Here is an 11,609-nt window from a genome sequence, read left to right as displayed (position 1 = left end):
CTTCCCACCTTTGGGAGGATGGATTTGGGAAAGAGTTCAACAAGGCCCTTGAAGAGGGCTTGGGGTCACTTCAACAGAGAATGCCAGGACCCTCAGAGACCCCCAGGGATCTGGGGATTGCTCCTTGTCCTTGGCTTCCTTTGGCTGCTTCTTCTCACCCCATGGCAAGGGACAAAGTCAGAGAAATGCAGAGGGTACCGAACAAGAACCTCAGCTGCTCTGATCTGGGGTTGATGCTGCCTTTATATTTAGCACTGCCTGCCAATGCCAGGCCACCTCTGCTGGAAGCCAAGGGTGGGGGGTTTGGCTACCCTAGGCCTAGAGACATCGCTGAACCCAGTGAGAAACTCCAGTGTGGAATTCAGAAGGACTGAATGTCCCCTCCCCCTAAAAATTCTTCCTCTGATGCTAAAACTGTGTCTGAGCTGTGTTTTGTTTGATGGTTTTTTTTCCCTAAGGCTGAAATGCCCTAGTTCTTACTCTGTATTAACAAGGCAGCTTTCAGTTGGAAATCTCAAAGCAACTAGGAACCACTTCACAGACAAAGCAGGGACAAGAGAGGCTCTCCAAGTTCAGGGATTGGGGAAAGGACGAGATGTCCCTCCTGCTCCTTCCTCTGACAATGAAGCCTCGCTCCCTGGGAAAGGCAGAAGAGTCACTGCTACGTGCAGGTGCATGGTAAGCTCTGGGTCTGCAAGCCCTAAGACCTGAATGAGCAAATCAGATCTTGGGTTTATAAGGACCAGAATTTCCAAGAGAAAGTAAGCCCTTACACTTTCAGGAGAAGCAATGTGCAGCCATGGCAAGGAGTTCGAGTTTCCTAAAGCAAGCAACCTCGACATTCACAGCCTCAAAGCAGTAAGCCAAATCTATCAGTAGGAGAATGAGGATGGAGTTTCAAAAAGAAGATGGGAACTCATTTAAACTGGCCACAGGCATTCATGTTTGATACCAGATATGCAGTTTCTAAGAAATCTGTGCATCCGTGCTAAATAAGATGAAAGTACTTAACTCAGGGCTTCTCAGGTTTTCTACTGAAGTATCTCTAATGACAGACAGAGCCCAGTGGCTTTGCACCCAGAAGCCCAGGACCATGGCTCAAAGATACTTATAGAAAGTGCAAAATTTCTTCCAAGGTTTGTGTTTTGTTTTCAAAATGTATACAATTGTGCATTTAGTTCCATTTTTAAAAAATCTCCATTTGGGCCAGGCGCAGTGGCTCATGCCTATAATCCCAGCACTTTGGGAGGCTGAGGTGGGCATATCACCTGAGGTCAGGAGTTCGAGACGAGCCTGGCCCACTGGTGAAACCCTGTCTCTACTAAAAATACAAAAATGAGCTGGGTGTGATGGCAGGCACCTGTAATCCCAGCTACTCGGGAGGCTGAAGCAGGAGAATCACTTTAACCCGAAAGGCAGAGGTTGCAGTGAGCCGAGACCAGGCCATTGCACTCCAGTCTGGGCAACAGACTGAGACTCCGTCTTAAAAAAAAAAAAAAATCCCCATTTGTTTAGTGGAAGGCTGTAAAGCTGGTAAGTCCATCAGATCATCAGACATGGGGCTCCTACTTCTGAAGGGAGGTCTGAAACAGGTAAGCGATGCAAATTCAGGTTTTTCTAACCAGGTATTGTGACTGATTAATAATGTAAAAAGGCTGGCTTCAGCCAAGACACATGGGGACAGTGATGTCTGATGTTAAGGTTTCTGGTTTTTAGCTATAACTCTTTTATGTTTGCTTCACGCCTCGGCCTGGTCTAGTACACCTGCTGGCCTTGTCTGAGAAGTACCTGAAATCAGAGAGAGGCCTCAGTCTACCTTTGTGAGAAGGCAGACCAAGTGGAGCAGCCTGGAAAAGGGGTCCCAAGGTGGCCAGCAGTGACCAGTGGAGAGGCAGCAAGCCATCACCTGGCAAACAAGTTCAACATCACCTGAGAAACAGAAACGGTTCCCTTCTCAGGACTCCAAGAAATACTGCAGAGGGGGACAGAATTACTTATTGAAGTCAGGTCACGTGAGAGTGTGGAGCATGTCAAGGCTGTGACTAGCATATATGATGCTCTTATGCAAACCACGCAAAAGGGGCTCATCTGAGCAATGAATTACAAAATGCACCCATTCCTTCTGCACTGCACCTGTTACCAGGCTGGTTTAAGTCCCCACCTGTCCCCTTGCTTAGGTGCCTTTGTGCATTGCACTGCCTATATTTGCAGAACAGTACTGGTTGGCTGTTGATATAGATCTGTGTCCCTGCCATATCTCATGTTAAATTGTAATCCCCAATGTTGGAGGTGGGGCCTGGTGGGAGATGATTGGATCATGGGCATAGCTCTCTCATGGCTTGGTGCTGTCCTCATGATAGTGGGTGAGTTCTCATGAGATCTGGTTGTTTAAAAGTGTGTGGCACCTCCCTGCCACTGGTTCTCTTGCTCCCACTCCCACCATGTGAGATGCCTGCTACCTCTTCATCTTCTGCCATGATTGGAAGCTTCCTGAGGCCTCCCCAGGAGCCAAACAGATGCCAGCATCATGCTTCTTATACGGCCTGAAGAACAGTAAGCCAATTAAACCTCTTTTCTTATAAATTACCCAGTCTCAGATATTTCTTTATAGCAATGCAAGAATGGCCTAACACAGATGTTAAAGAGAAGGTGACACTAGAAATTGGAGACCGTGTAAAAACTTGGGTTTCAAAAATAATGTTTATGCCAGGCTCATGCCTATAATCCCAGCACTTTGTGGGGGCCTGAGGTAGGAGGATTGCTTGAGTCCAGGAGTTTGAGACTAGCCTGGGCAACATAGGGAGACCCCATCTCTATATATATACATATTTTTTTTTTTTGAGACGGAGTCTCGCTCTGTTGCCCAGGCTGGAGTGCAGTGGCCGGATCTCAGCTCACTGCAAGCTCCGCCTACTGGGTTCACGCCATTCTCCTGCCTCAGCCTCCCGAGTAGCTGGGACTACAGGGGCCCACCACCTCGCCCGGCTAGTTTTTTGTATTTTTTAGTAGAGACGGGGTTTCACCGTGTTAGCCAGGATGGTCTCGATCTCCTGACCTCGTGATCCGCCCGTCTCGGCCTCCCAAAGTGCTGGGATTACAGGCTTGAGCCACTGCGCCCGGCCTAAATTTTTTTTTTAATTAGCCAAGTATGGTGGCACATGCCTGCAGGCCCAGCTACTTGGGAGGCTGAGGTGGGAGGATGGCTTAAGCCATTCAACTGCTGTGAGCCGAATTCACACCATTACAGTCTAGCCTGGATGACAGAGCAAGAACTCATCACCAAAAAAAATAAAAATTAAAAATAAAAAGTTCCCTTGAAATCTTCCAGTAATATCAGTGCTCAAGACCAGGTGTTGGCAAGCTATAACCTGCAGACTAAATCCAACTTAGCACCTGTTTTTGTAAATAATGTTTTATTGGAACAAAAACCATGCCTACTCACTTAGATATTGTCATGGCTGCTTTGACACTATGACAGCTGTTAGATAGTTGCTACAGAAACCATGTAGCCTGCAAAGCCTAGAATATTTACTACTCTTCCTTTATAGTTAAATTTGCTAAACCTTGCTCTAAAGAGAGACACCATATTTTTCCTGTGGCTTTGCATTCCTGTTGACACACTGCTGAATCCTTCTAGAAAATAACTGCAGCCCGTCGTTGGGCACAGTGGCTCATGCCTGCAATCCCAGCATTTTGGGAAGCAGAGGCGGGAGGATTACTTGAGCCTAGGAGTTTAAGACCAGCCTGGACAACATGGTGCAACTCTGTCTCTACTAAAAATACAAAAAGTTTTAACCAGGTGTGGTGGTGTGTGCCTGTAGTCCCAACTACTAGGGAGGCTGAAGTGGGATGATCTGTTGAGCTCTGGAGGTCAAGGCTACAGTGATCCATGATCATGCCACTGCACTCCAGCCTGGGTATTGGAGTGAGACCACGTCTCAGGAAAAGAAGAAAGAAAGAAAAAGAAAAGAGAAGAAAAGAAGAAAGAAAAAGAAACAAAGAGAGAGAGTGAGAGAGGAAGGAAGGATGGAAGGAAGGATGGAAGGAAGGAAGGAAGGAAGGAAGGAAGGAAGGAAGGAAGGAAGGAAGGAAGGAAGGAAGGAAGGAAGGAAGGAAGGAAAGGGGAAGGGGAAGGAAAGGAGGAAAGGAGGGAGGGCCGGGTACAGTGGCTCACGCCTGTAATCCCAACACTTTGGGAGGCCAAGGTGGGTGGATCACCTGAGGTCAGGAGTTCAAGACCAGCCTGGCCAACATCACAAAACCCCATCTCTACTAAAAATACAAAATTAGCTGGGCATGGTGGTGGGCGCCTGTAATCCCAGTGACTTGGGAGGCTGAGGCAGAAGAATCACTTGAACCCTGGAGATGAAGGTTGCAGTGAGCCACAATGTGCCATTGCACTCTAGCCTGGGCGATAGAGTGAAACTCCATCTCACAAAAAAGAAAAGGAAAGGAAAGAAGGAAGAAAGGATAGAAAGAGAGAAAAGAAAGAGAGAGAGGAAGGAAGGAAGAAAGGAAGGAAGGAAGGAGAGGAAGGAAGGAAGAAAAGAGAGGAAGGAAGAAAGAAAAGAAGAGAGGAAGGAAGGAAGGAGAGAAAAAGAAAGAAAGAAAGAAAGAAAGAAAGACAGAAAGAAAAAAGAAAAGAAAGAAAGAAAGAAAAAGAAAGAGAAGAAAGAGAAGAGAAGAGAAGAAGGCAGGGGCAGAGACAGAGAGAAAGAAAAGAAAAGAAAAAGGAAAGGAAAGGAAGAAAGCAGGCAGGCTGGGCGCAGTGGCTAACCCCTGTAATCCCAGCACTTTGGGAGGCAGAGGCGGGCAGATCCTGAGGTCAGGAGATCAAGACCATCCTGGCTAACACGGTGAAACCCCATTTCTACTAAAAATTAAAAAGAATTTAAAAAATTAGCCGGGCATGGTGGCGGGCGCTTGTAGTCCCAGTTACTCGGGAGGCTGAGGTAGGAGAATGGTGTGAACCCAGGAGGCGGAGCTTGCAATGAGGGGAGATCACGCCACTGCACTCTAGCCTGGGCAACAGAACGAAACGAGAGAGAGAGAGAGAGAGAGAGAGAGAGAGAGAGAGAGAGAGAGAGAGAGAGAATCACAAAGCCTAGACCCTATTGATCACTGAGCCTTGCTGACAGTAAGGAAACACCAAATCCATTGCTGTAGATTTCACTTCCCGAATAAAGAATTGATGACTCGAGAAAGTGAAGTGTTTGCTTTAGTGGGTTTTGCTGAAAACCATTGACTTACTGTCTTTCCTCACTCCCTGACCTCCTTCCACACCCGAGTGTCAGAGAGCTCTTCCGACCGCCTTCCACATGGTGTTCCCATCACCAGCCAGTTTCAGGTCTTAGCACGTCTATCCAGTCTATTTCTGGAGCCTCCTAACTACTTTCCCTGCCTCCAATTTTCTTCCTTTCCCCTCTCTCCCTCCCACAATTGCCAAATTAATCTTCCTAAAACAGTGCTGTCACTCCCTTCCTTCAATAACTATGCACTCACTGCCTACATGCCCACAACAAGAAGGTCAACCCTGCTAGGTGACAGAATGACCTAAATTAAAATTCCAACGCCCAGGCCCCACTCCCCATCCCTCCATAGAATCTGATTCTGTAGAACTGGTCTTGGACCCTAGCCTATGTGTTTTTAAAAGCTTGGGCATATGTGATTTTGAGGCACAACCAAGGATGAAAACGATTGGCTTACAGATATGGTTCAAACTCCTTAACCCGCCCTCAACCCACTCCTCCAAACCTACTCCCAGTGCTATTCCAATTGAGAATTAACCCCCACCCCTAAGACTTGAATGAAGGGCTAGGGCTGCAGCGGCTTCTGCAGGGGCTTCACCCAAAGCCCCCACCAAGCACACACAACCAGCGAAGTGGATGACCAGATAAAAGACCAGCTCAAAGATATAACAGATACACAGACAAGAAAAACAGATGCCTGGACCCTGCTTCCGTTCCTGAGTTTATTGTATCTGAAGAAAGGTGTTCACAGACCTAAGATTTCGTGGGTGATGGAATCGTGAAAGTGCAGTGAAGGGACTGTTAACCTTCCACTTAAGTGACTAACAACAGTTATCCTCCAGTATAAGATGAAAATAATTACAATATCTGCTCCGGAGGATGATGCAAAGCTTACATGGGATAATGAGAATGAAAACGTTTTGTGCTATAAAGTGCTCCACAAATGTAAGGGAGCATTTCTGGGTAACCTTGCGATCTGGCTCACCACTTTTTAAAAATAATTTTAATGAGGTGTGATGTGTATAACACAAAATTCACCCATTTTAAGTGTGCCAATTTTAGGGGGGGGTGGAATTAATAAGTTCATTTCTTGAATTGGTCTTTGAATCTCAATTAGTTTCCAATAGAAATAATGCTATAAATCTTGGTTAAGTTCCCAGGCCAGCTCTCAAAAGTTTAACCCCAAATAGAGCTGAACTAGAGTATAAATAATTGCCAGCCTGAATTCTGGGTCCTAGCAGGAGGAGGCCACAGGACATACAAAGGACAAGGTGGGGACAGGGTTTCCTTCTCCTTTCCCAAGTACAGGATGCCCCTAGGAATATCTACGAGATGAGAAAAACTTCCCTCTGTCGCTCTCTCTAGATCCAAGTGTGATCCTTGGATTGCCTGCATTAGAATTCATTTATTCAACGGAAATGTATTGAGAGACGCAATGGGCCAAGCATCTGTTCTTGGCGCCTGTCCCACATTGGGAATCAATCTCTGAGAGTAGGCTCCAGGAAGCTGTCATTTTTAACAAGCTCTTCAAGAAATTAGGATGCGCAATGAAGTCAGACTCCTGTGCTGGGCTGAGTTTCCTTAAATTTAGGATGCCCTAAGCCATTCAGACCAAGGCCAGACAAAAGTATCTATTACCTACCTCCCCTCCAACCAACAAAATCCCCTTCGCCTCAGTGCAACTCCTGTCTGCTCAGTAATAAAAGGAACACAGAGCATCTTGCACTGCCCCTGAACATCTCTGTATTTTCCAAATTTTCTTGTTTGGTATTTTAAAGTTAAGAAGAGAATATAAACAGTAACACAGGCAAAGCTGGATCTTATCATTCTCTGTATTTCCCTGATCAGGGCTCTATTATAATTGCGTTTAACATTTGTTTATTGTCTCTCTCCCTCTTGAACACCAGCTCGTTTGTCTGCGATATTCCTAGTGCCTTACACAGTGACTGGCACCTAGTAGGTGCTCAATAAAAATCAGTTGAAAGTTGTAAAAGATAACAGTAATCTCTGGAAGTTAAGATTCCCACATGGTTGCTGATACTCGCAGGGGTAGTCAACTTTTTCAGAGTCTGCCTTTAAGCCCTTAATGGATGCCTGATAATTCTCTGCAGTTTCTGACAGATAAATTAAGCAAAAATAAGAGTCCAAGCCATGTGAAGAAAGACGATTTGGGACTCAGAAGCCATTGTAAGGCAGGCTGGCCCTGGGAACAGCCTGCAACAGGCTCTTGCTTTACCGCGCCTTCCTGGTTCCACCTGAGCACTGGACCTACCCTGCCCAGGCCCACCGAGGCCCAGGTACCCCCAACACTTCCTGACTTGGATGAAGTGCTATGCCGTGGGCCATGGGATCTGGCTTCTCTAGTGGCCGTCCAGAGGAGGCAGGAACACCATCTAAAAATACGGGTGAGTTGAAGCCCCATGGGTGAACTTTGACCAATGAGAGATGGAGGATAAGATCCTGCAGATAAACTCTTTTCTTCGTCACATCCCAAAAAGACCGTTTTGAGGCACAGTGGCTCCAATGTGCCTCTCTGGAGATCTGTCATGTGACCCCAAATGCTTTGTGTTTCTTGTGAAGCTTCAACCGGCTTGGCAACGTCATCATGAGCTTACTATCCTGTCTGTTACGGGTTGAATTGTGCCCCAAAAACATATGTTGAAGTCCTACCCCCCAGTATCTCAGAATGTGAACTTATTTGGAAATAGTCATTGCAGATGTAATAAAAGATGAGGTTATACTGGAGTTGGGTGGGTCCTTAAGCCAAGGTGACTGGAGTTATAAGAAGATGAGAGACACACAGACATAGACACAAGGAGAGAATGCCATGTGACAACAGAGGCCGAGATGGGCATTATGCCACCACAAGCCAAAGAACGTCTGGGGCTACCAGAAACTGGAAGAGACAAGGAAGGATCCTCCTCCTAGAAGCTTCCAAGGAAGCATGGCCCTGCCAGCACTTGCCTTCATATTTCTAGCATCCAGAACTGTGGGAGAACATCTTTCTGTTGTTTTAAGCCATCCCGTATGTATTAGCAGTACTTTGTTAAGGCAGTACTGGGAAATTAGCACACCGTCTCGCTTCCATTTTCCCCTGGCTCATGCTGTGCCCTGGAATTGTCCTTCCATAAAGTGTTAACACAGAAACTTTGCCTAAGGCTCTGTTTTCTAAGGCAGTTAACAAGATTTTACAGATATATACATATATATGTGTGTGTGTGTGTGCGCGCGCGTGAGTTAAAGTATGCTTGTAATTGCATAAATTATTTTTGAAAGGATACATAAGAAACTGGTAAAAAGGGTTGCCTCTGGGGAGGAGAAGTGGGTGGCTGCGGGACAAGGACAGGTTAGAGAATTTTGTTTTCCTTTTTGTACCCTTGTCATGGTGGATGATATGGATTTGTTAGTTCTTTTTTTTAGGTAAATTTAAAACATTTTAAAGATAATTGCCTAGGAGGGTCTCTGAGGCTCTAAGAAGGACAAAGAGAGTACAGAGGGACTTGTGTAGACCTGATAACAGGTAAGGAGGGGTGTGGATGTCCCAAAAGATGCCAGCGTATTCTGGACCAAAGGCTAGTCAAGATGAATTAAGTTTCAGGAAATAAACAAGGGCAGGTCTCTCTCCACTACAGAGCTAACACTCGAGCAACCCCAGGACAGAGAACTCTCCAGAGAGAAGAAAGAGAAGGAGAAAATACTGACTTGAGCAAGTTTAAAACTAAAATGACCAAGGAACACATTTAAGTGTCTGAATTTGCTTGGAATTGACTATTTTGTTATTACTGTTTGTATTTAATCAGTAGTCAAAATGGGAGCTCAAGATATTGTTTAAATTACAGAAAAAGAAAATTAGATATTTGGGGGATACTCGAGGTTATAGCTCGGGAAATATACCCACAAACTGAGAGGATTTGGTTTAATCCTCTCAACCACCTCTATAAGATTAGTATCCCCATTTTACAGATGAGAAAAACCAAGACCTGGAGAAGTCTAATGACTTAATCAAGATTATACAACTTTGAGGACAGGCATAGGGGCTCACACCTGTAATCCCAGCACTTTGGGAGGTGGAGGAGGGCAGATCATCTGAGGTCAGAAGTTTGAGACCAGCCTGGCCAACATGGTGAAACCCCATCACTACTAAAACTACAAAAATTAGCCAGGTATGGTGGCACATGCCTGTAATCCCTGCTACTCAGGAGCCTGAGGCACAAGAATCACTTGAACGCAGGAGGCAAAGGTTGCAGTGAGCCAAGATCGTGCCACTGCACTCCAGCCTGGGCTACTGAGTGAAACTCTGTCTCAAAAAAAAAAAAAAAAAAAGATTATACAACTTCTAAGTGTTAGAGCTGAGACTTGAATCTAGGCGCATCTAGACTCCAAACCTGATCCTGTCTTCGGGACTCCAGATTTCCTTTTGAGTGGGGTTTATTCCAGCATTTCTAAGAGAGGTTCACACATCTGTCAACTAAGAGGCTGGTTGGCTCTTAAGGACCAAATCATGCTCTTGGGTTGGGGGTAGAAGAGGCAGAATCAGGGGAGGAATGGAAGACATAAAGGGAGAGACGTGAACTTCCACTCCCATCCATCTCTGTATCCCTTCTTGGAGAAGGGTCTGTTGTCTAAATGGCTCCCTCTTCCTTCAACACAATTTGATCTAAGCATGTCTCTCATTCTGCCCTAATTCCTGACAACCCAGTGTTTTGGGGGCCTGATTTAAAATGGCTTGAAGCCAGACGTGGTGGCTCACACCTGTAATCCCAGCACTTCAGGAGGCTGAGGTGGGCAGATCACTTGAGGTCAGGAGTTCAAGACCAGCCTGGCCATCATAGTGAAACCTCATCTTTACTAAAAATACAAAAATTATCCAGGCATGGTTGCAGGGGCCTGCAATCCCAGCTACTCAGGAGGCTGAGGCAGAAGAATCTCTTGAACCCAGGAGGGAGGCAAAGGTTGCAGTGAACCGAGATCGCACTACTGCACTCCAGCCTGGGCAACAGAGTGAGACGCCATCTCAATGAAAAAATTAAAATTAAAATTAAATTAAATGGCTTGAGTTGACAGGATAGACCATTGTTCATGCAATAGGATATCTGTTATTGCCAGAGCATCCCCCAAGGTACAATCTGTGTGTGCCTGAACAGTAATTTTCCCTAAAGGCAAACGAGGTATGAGGTCTGAGTTATTCCTGAATAGGACTAAGAGTCAGGATGGCACAGATGAACTTTCTTCCACCGAGGTGTTAATAATTGTTTGTTAAATAAGTAGATGGATGGAGATGGATGGATGGATGGATGGATGATGGGTAGATGATGGTTAGATGGATGGACTATCTCCTCAGGACCTCTGTTCGTTCTTCACTATCCTTTAATTTATGGTGGCTTACATCATTTCCTTATGTTTCCACCTTCTGTGCTTGGCCTCACTCAGAGATGGATCTAAGACTGGACTGAAAAGCAGGTCCCCTGTCTGTCACAGATTATTCTCTCAGCTTGACTTTATACAATTCAAAGGATTCTGCTTCGGACCAGTTCTGTGTGATTAAAGGGCAACAATATTTCTGGCACACACTTGTAGATTGTTTATACAAAAATAAAAAGGATAACTCAGAGTATGGAAACTGGAAATCATTTGTCCTAATTATGGATAGTAATAGGAGAGCTTTGTGTTCACTAAACACGCCTGCCCGCTTGGCCCCCAGAGTAACTGAGTTCACCTCTGTTTTTATGTTTGGGCCTGTTGTCTGGCCTCCAGGGCAGTTAACTCATTTTCCATCACTCCTTTCTTGCACTTTCCATTCCCGTTGAACTGAACCACTTGGTCTGATTTTCTTTTTGTTCTCCGTTGTTGTCAAGAGAGAGGTTCTATAATCTCAAACTATAATTGTAGATCTGACTATAACTCCTTGCAGTTCTGAGTTTTTGCTTCACGTATTTTGAAGTTGTTTTGAGGTGTATAAATTATTAGGATTATGTCATCTTGATGAATTAACACCTTTGTCATTATGAAATTATCTTATCTCTAGTAATATTCTTTGTTCTGAAACCTATTTTGTCTGGTATTAATATAACCACTTTGGTTTTGTTTTGACAAGTGTTAGCATGGCATATCTTTTCGCATCCTTTTGCCTTTAACCTATTCATGTATTTATTTTTAAACTGAGTTCTTTTCCTTTTTCTTGGAGATGGAGTTTCACTCTGCCACCCAGGCTGGAGTGCAGCAGCCTGATCTTGACTCACTGCAGCCTCCACCACCTGGGTTCAAACGATTCTCCTGCCTCAGCCTCCCAAGTAGCTGGGACTACAGGTGTGTGCTACCACACCCAGCTAGTGCTTTTTCTTTTTTTTTTTTTTTTGCTTT

This window comes from Macaca nemestrina, chromosome 7 (genome assembly GCF_043159975.1).
Source record: "Macaca nemestrina isolate mMacNem1 chromosome 7, mMacNem.hap1, whole genome shotgun sequence".
NCBI classification, from domain to species: Eukaryota; Metazoa; Chordata; class Mammalia; order Primates; family Cercopithecidae; genus Macaca; species Macaca nemestrina.
Note: the sequence above shows the minus strand (reverse complement) of the source record.